This window comes from Elephantulus edwardii, unplaced genomic scaffold (assembly GCF_000299155.1).
Source record: "Elephantulus edwardii isolate Elephantulus edwardi_28Jun2011 unplaced genomic scaffold, EleEdw1.0 scaffold00053, whole genome shotgun sequence".
NCBI classification, from domain to species: Eukaryota; Metazoa; Chordata; class Mammalia; order Macroscelidea; family Macroscelididae; genus Elephantulus; species Elephantulus edwardii.
This window is the reverse complement of record NW_006399803.1, coordinates 16,773,103-16,780,931: the sequence shown is the minus strand read 5'-3', so window position 1 is coordinate 16,780,931 and position 7,829 is coordinate 16,773,103. Positions and strand designations below refer to the sequence as shown.

Genomic DNA, 7,829 nt, shown 5'->3' with positions numbered 1-7,829 from the left:
CTGTGACCAGGAAGGAGACAGTTTTTAGGGAGAGGGAGAGTGGGATGGTGCTGTGGGAGAGGGAGGGCCTCCTCACACAGCCCATCATTTTGCAAGGTCCCCTCTTCTTCTCTTTATAACTATAACCCAGCACCTCACCAAATGCTCCTAGAACCGTAGCAGAGATAGCTCATTCCAGAAGATGACTCCTTCAGGGTGGTAGGAAGAGGACATAGGACAGTGGGGTGGATAATACAGCTTGTTCAGAATCCCCTTCCTCTCAGCTCTGGAGGCTTTGTGGCATCTACTTCCTGGGAAAATAGACTGAGGCACACGCAAAGGTGGACAGTTTGGACTTGATTCCCTTGATTGTTCTGGAAAGGTTTTCTAAAAAACTAGTACCATCCTACTTGGAACAGAAGTAACTTTGATTCAGAGAAACTCGTAACTGTCCTCAGGCCAGCATTGTTAATACTTTTTCTGACTGCAGGCCACCACAGGGCTTCTCCTAAGATACTCACGCAAGAGGAATTGTTCTCAAAAGGCAGGACATGGGAATGCACTTAAACACTAAGTCCCTCTAACTATGGGGTTCCTGAGGGCACAGCCCCACCTCATGTTTGCACAGTGAGAAGTCTTATTACAGGAGCTGGTTTTCCCCTCTACTGTGTCTGTTGTGGTTGTTTTTCTTCCACTGAGCTGGTGACAGAATACACAAAACTGATTAGAGTTGGATTATTCTCAGCACAAATGGAATTTGCCTAGTGACCTTTTAGAACATCCCCCCCCCCCCGCCCTCCTATCCCCATCCCATCTCCCTGACTCTAGTATTTTTAAGAGGTTGCTGTTTCTGGAAACTCAGCCAAGAGGCATGAGGTGAGGCCTTGGGTAATGTGCTTTGGAAAGGTGTTCAGTACCTATGTTTGTATTCCTGGTCATCACACACTGCCCAGCACTTCTGCTCACCTGAACCCACCTTTGTCCAGAACAAGGGGGTGGGGCCGCATGGGCTTCACATCTGATGCATAAGATGATTTTGTCTGAGGACCAGTATTAGGTTAAAAATCAAAATGAAGCTCAAATCAGAAATCCCTATGTCAGGACATTTTCCAAAACAAAAATTCAGAAAATCCTATGTCAGGACATTTTTTGAAACCAGAACTCAGAAATTCCCATATTAGAACCTTTTCCCAAACCAGAAACTTTATGTACCAATGAACTACTGCAACATCAGCTCATCTCACAACCTGCTAAGACACACTTGCTAAAACCCCAGATAAGCCTCCCTAAGCCCAACCCCCAGTGCTACTCCCTTGCTGAGTAGCCCTGCGTGTAATAAACTTTGAGAAGAATTCTACCTTGGTGTGGTTCTTGGCTTCGATCCAAAACCTTTCAACCAGTATCTGCTACTGCCTGTCAGGTAAGCTCCTGACTCCCCCAAAATGATGACCTTTAATAAGGAAAAAAGAACTAATATGCCCATTATTGTCAGGCCTTGCTCAACTATTTCCATATGTGTTTCCCTAGCTTGTGGGCGGAGTCTGCCCCATAGATGCACTTGACAATGCAAGGAGTAAAGGAATGAATGAAATGCCTTAGAGCCCCTCCTCCCCATTTTAGTTTGTCCTCTTGCAAACTTTTGTTTCCAGTCATACAAATGGTTCTGAGGTCCAGAACCAAAAGCAATGCTTCCTTTACTACACTTAAGTTTTGAAAATTGCTATCAGAGCTATGGCATTATTAGCAAGCTGGGTAATATTTATGAGTACTAATTCAATGAAAAACAAACTTAAGTAGAGTGTTTATCATCTAGAACATGGTCGCACTCCTTGGTTGAACTGATAATCATGTAATAAACGTGGGGACAATAACCTATTTGTTAAAAAGAATTTGCAAAGTGGCCAAATCTACATTTCAGAGAGTAAATTAGAATTTGTGAATAATGCAGACACACCTAAATAATTTATCAAGGGAATATTTACAACAACAGCAACCGTGTATTTCACAAATACCTGACCCAGGACAGAAATCTCGGGCCAGGTTTACCTCCTGCAGTTCCGTGAAAGCTAGCACGCTCAGTGATGAGCTGAAGGAGGCCTGCGGAGCTGGGAATTGCACCATAAAAATAGCATCGCCAGTGGTGCATCAGGTTTTAAGAGACTCATTTAAAAGGTAATTTTAAATTTTAAGAAAGGGTGAGGGGAGAGAGGAAAACCGTTAATGGATATTATTTTAAATTGTAGGGAGCCGCCCTGGATAACCCAGAGGGAGTCGCTTTCTGGCTGTTCGAATCCTGTAGCTGCTTTGCAGGAGAGAATGATGGACAATCTCCTCCCATGCAATTTACAGTCTCTGAAAACCTGTTGTACGATTAGCTATGTGTTGGTTCCACTCAACTGCAATGAGGGTTTTTTTGTTTCTAGAATTCTAAATTGTTTGTTTTATAGAATAGAGTCCTTTTAGTATTAAATAAACCCTGAACACAGCCAGTTTCTACTCAGAGGAACCCTGGAAGACAAAACATCATTGTTATGTGCCAGTTGAGTTGGAACCGACTCAGTGGACCCTCCAGTGGGTTTTCTGAGATTATAAATTACACAGGAGGAGAATGCCCATCTTTCTCCCACAGAGCAGCTGACGGATTTGAACTGCCTGCCTCTGAGTTGACAGTGCAATTCCTTACCCACTAGGCCACTGTCTCCTTAGGTGGTACAAGGCTGCACATTCTTGTGGAAGCAACAATGAAGAAACCAAGAAACACTTCCTAATATGGACAATTCTGGATGGCATTATGGTGCTTGAAATAAGACAATCACAGAAGAACAAACATCCTAAGAGTCTACAACTATGAAATGTTAAAGAAAGGCCAACATAAAGAAAGAAGTGCTTGCTGGGGATAATAGGGAAGGAGAGAAAGAAAAAAAAAAACACTCTTCATGGAAGCAGCCAGCCAGACATTATCTTTTTCCCAGAGTAGGTGGTGGGTTCCAACCATTGACCTTTCGGCTGTCAACCACACCACCAAGGGTCCAGAACAGAACCAAACGTAAGAAGAAAGTTATTTGAACCCTGGGAGTTAAAGGCTGGAGAAATACAACAAACCATATCACTCTCCAAATTTCTTTATTCCACCCAATTCTAAAGAGCAATCCGAGATACTCTTGCGATCATTTACATTGCAAAGTAGGCTGGAAACTGGCCTTGTTTAAACAAGTGCTCCCTGCAAAGGCCGCCCTCCGTCGCCCACCCTTGGCAGCAGCGACCTGTGCGAGATAAAAGAGGCGACCACGTGAGCGACTGCTGCTGAAAAGAAGCCTTTGAGCTGAACTGTTTAACTAATTAATGCAGCTCTCTCTCTAAGGTTAGAAATGAAAGGCGAAGGAAGAATTCGTGCGCGATACACCACTTTAGGTCTATTATATGCTTGCAACGAGAGACGCCAGGTATACTTGCTTGTACAATTCTTCAACCCTCCTGCGAAATCTCGCCTAATCCCCGGCGTTCTGCGGGATCACAGCGAGGCCTTGGGCTGCAGCGCTGCTCTCATTGGGTCGATAACAACAGGAAAGACTAAAGCTTCTTTTGATCCCTGCATAAATCAGATGGGGGGGGGGGGGATACCAACCCACGAATCTCTCCACAAAACTTTAGTTATCTAAGCTAGGATATTTTAAAACTCCGCGAACCTTCGAGAAAGACTGTAAATGAACCAAGGACAAGGTAACATGTTCCCCACTCAACCAAAAATGCCTTTGTTTGCGGCAGAGTATTCGTCTCAAATTAGTCTCAAGTCTGACAAACAGCTGAGAAGTGTGGGTACCCGAGGTCTGCGAAATGGGGCAGGGGAGGGTGAGGCTTGGCACGGTGGCTGCCAGTGCCTTGTCGTGCAGCGTATGTCCCCTGCATTCTTTCTCCAGTTATGCCACTCAAGCCAGATCTCTGTAAGAGAAGGAAAAAGGAAAGTTGTTGTTAGTCACTGTGGAGTAGACTCTGGCATATGGCAAGCCCTTGTGCAATGTAGATGTATTCTAGGGGGTTTTGGTAACTCTGACCTTGCTGAAGCAGAACGCCAGGCCCGTCTTCTGAGGGATTTATGGGGGCATTTGAACTTCCAGCCTTTCAACTCAACTCATGGTGGTGGAGTCAGCCCCAACACGTAACTGACCCATCCGCAGGTCTCTGAGGCTGTCAATCACTTGGGAGGAGACCCTCATCTTTCTGAGAGCAGCTGGTGGATTGAAACAGCCACAGAGGAATGGCCGTTGATGAGCAGTGCGATTCCCCGCAGACTAGGCCACCAGAGGCCGCTATGCTAGTAATTTGGCACTTGACTATTTTTATCACCCAGATACTCCAGGGTTTAGCGTCCTAGACTCCACTCATTAATTTACTGAAATCTCCTTCTTTTCATGTGTTTCAGGTCTGGCCTCTGCTTCTTTCTCCAGCAAGTCCATCAACCTTCCCTTGGGAAGGGACCCTAGTAGCACAACCTGAGATGCATGGGAGTTGGAGAGCTGGTTGCCCACGAGGGTCTGTTTTTCCATGTCCTCTAATAGATAACTAATTACTTGCTCCAGTAGCCTCTTGACTTGGTGACCTCATGTGTGTTGGAGTAGAGGTGTTCTCCATACAGTTTTCAGTGGCTGGTTTCTGAAAAGCAGATCTTCAGGCCTTTCTTCCCAGGCATTTCTGAGTGGACTCACATTGCCAACCTGAACAAGTTAACCCTTTAATCCACTAAGCGCTCCTTCAGAAGATAACTTGTTGTGGAGGCAAGTCTGATTCACAGCTGGTAGGTGAGAGTAGAACTTCCCCATCAAGATTTTAAGGCAATGATCTTTATGGAAACAGATTGGTACATCTTTTCCCTGTGGTGAAGCTGTTTGGTTAGACTGCCAACCTTTCCATTAATAGACAAACGCCAAAAATAAATAAATAAATAAATAAATAGACAAACGCTTAGACACTGCACCACCATGGGTGCTGTCTAGCAAATAGGATGAGTGTAAAATAACTAGCTGCGGAGTAGACTCTGGATCGCATTACAGATTGAGTGTTCTAGTAATTATTCAGTGTGGCTTTTCTAGCCATCGGCTTTGACTTTTACCATATGGCTTAGGAGGACTACATGAGTATGTGGTGTTTGTGGCTCCACCAGTGGCGTTGGATAGCTGGCTAATAAACAGACCTTTTGAGTGGAACCATACAAACTGGATGTTAGATTACTAATCAGTAGATTGGTTTATTTTGCCTTCCCTTCCCATCAGGTTTAAATTAAACAGGATTGGAGGCAGGAAAAGGTAGTCATTCTCATTACCATCAAGAAAGAAGCAGAGGGTATATTGCATCCTTTGTGTCATAAGTTCCTGCACAAGGTGGGTTAAGGTTTATAGAATCAGCAGAAGCAACGAAGACCCAAAGACTGGTGTGAGACAGAGCTGAGCTGGAACTGCCACTCACCACCATGGAACCAGAGCCAATGAATGGCCTTTGCTTTGGCTTACTAGTGGCAGAGGGGTAGAGAGATAGACATCCTAATTAGCAGTTGTAAAAGAATTTTGTAACACTAACCCAGAGCCATGAGGCATGGCCAAGTGCAGCTGAAGGTCCAAGGGCCTGCAAGCAAGCCTGAGAAACTGTTCTGAACACAGAATTATATGTTGTTGTTGTTAAGTGCCGTTGAATTGTAGACGACTCATAGTGACTCTTTGAACGAAAGACCTAAACACTTGTATAACTTTTGTCGTTTCTCCATGTTGATAGAGTTTCTGGAGGTAAACCATTTTGAAAGTGGATGCCACTCCTGCTTCCAAGCTTGTTTTGATCAGGAAGCTTCACCAAACTCTGTCCACCATGGGTAACCATTATTGCATTTGGCATATCAGTGTCACAGTGTTTAGCATTGCAACAACCACGAGTTACCTCTATACAGCAATGCACAGACCCATGCTATACCACTTAGAAGAATGTTCGACAAAAAGCAATTTAAACCAGGCCTGAGGGCTGCAGATTAAAATCACCCACCTTGGGCTTGGTAGCATAACTTTCTGTCCACTAGACCAACATAGCTCTCTCTGTGTTGTCGTTGTTATTGTTGTTAAGTGCCATCAAGTCATAGACGATGCATAAAGAATTATATAGTGACTCTATATTAAGATTTTTCCCATTTATTTTAATTTTTATTTTATACTGATTTATCTACAAAGTTTGAATATATTGGTTTTCACAAAAGGTTCTTCCTATTTCCTTCACCCCATCCACTCACCCACTGACCCCACCACCTCGTCCATCTTCACCTCTCTGCTTTCACCCTCTTCTCCCCCAGTCCTCATACTCATTCTATAATAATGGTTTTATACAGTGTTTGTTCTTATGAGACATTTATCTCAGCATAATACTCTCCAATCCCTTCCAAGTTAGGTAGTGATTTACAAAACCATTGCTTCTGCGTGCTGTGTAGTATTCTATAGTGTGAATGTACCATAATTCCTCAACCCATTCATTTGTGTTTGGACATTTGAGCTGTTTCAATATTTTTTTGCTGGTGAATAATGCTGCTATGAACATTGGTGTACAAATCTGTTTGTGCCTCCGTTCTCATTTTCTCTGGGTATTTTCCAAATAGTGGAATAGCTGAGTCATATAGAATTTCTATGTTCAGCTTTTTGAGGAAGCACCAGGCTGCCTTCCGGAGTGGTGTTCCATTTTACAATCCCACTATGGTGATTATTTCAGACTTGAATTGTAACTTGTTAACTGTTCTAATAAGCTCCATAGTCATATGATCTGTGAGTTCTGTGTGGCCTTTGCAACTGTAGTAGAGCAACTTTTGTAAGAGTTGCTTACCCTGAAAGTGATATTTGATGTTTGTATTGATGGGAGAAAGTGTGGAATTTTGGGAGCATATCTGACCTTATAGTTTTATGCTAATGATATTTTAGTTGATGACGCCTTCCCGTCATACTTGGTGTTAGTAGAGGTGAAACACAACAGCCCTCATGCCAGCCACACTGTTTACAGAGGGCTATAGCTAAGTAATTACTACACTTTCAATAAAATCTTTAATTATATCCCATGCATTTCAACAAGCAGTCATCTAGATACTGCACTTAGATACAATGCAGTTCTTTCAAGTGTGTACCTGGGGACTTAACAGCCATCACTAGTTGTATTGGTTATAAAATACTGCTTTAATAAAAATACCATTAAAAAGTGACTTTCAGAGCAAAAATTTACTTTCTACTTTTAGGAGGCTGGAAATCTGAATTAAGAGTGGGAGCTTCAGAAGGAGGCTTTGTGGTTTTTGTGTGCTCTTGGCTCTAGAAGGTCCCTAATTCAGGGATTCTGCATCCACCAAAGAATGTGCTCCACTCTTAACTCTCAACTAGCTCCTGTTTCTTTGTGGTGCAGGGAATCTTTCTATATTGGATCAGGGCTATGTTTGGAGTATGGGTATTTCACACCAACCCTCTCCTTTATGTTGGATAAGTGCATTCACACCATGGGGTGATTACATCATTACACAAGCCACTGAAAATCATGGTCTAGTCAGGCTGACACATATTTTGAGGAGACACAAATCAATTTTGATACTAATTGTTGTCTCTTGAAAATTCATTACCTATGACTTGGAACAGACTAATTGCTGTTTCTCCATTGGGTTTTCAGAAGCTGTAAATAACAAGGGAAGAGATTGTCTATCTTTCTCCATTGGAGCAACTGTAGATTTGAATCAACAGATTTAAGTTAGCAATGTAATTTCCTGCTGACTGTACTTCCAAACTGGTGACCATGTCCAGGACTGTGCCTGTCATTAGAAACATTTCAATTGATATCATATCTATTCCTAG

General features: G+C 43.0%; 1 pseudogene; it reads right to left on the bottom strand.

Moving 5' to 3' along the window:
• LOC102853860 overlaps positions 1-4,523 on the bottom strand; it is a 40,009-nt pseudogene extending 35,486 nt beyond the window's left edge.
• Between the last annotated feature and the right edge of the window lie 3,306 nt (positions 4,524-7,829).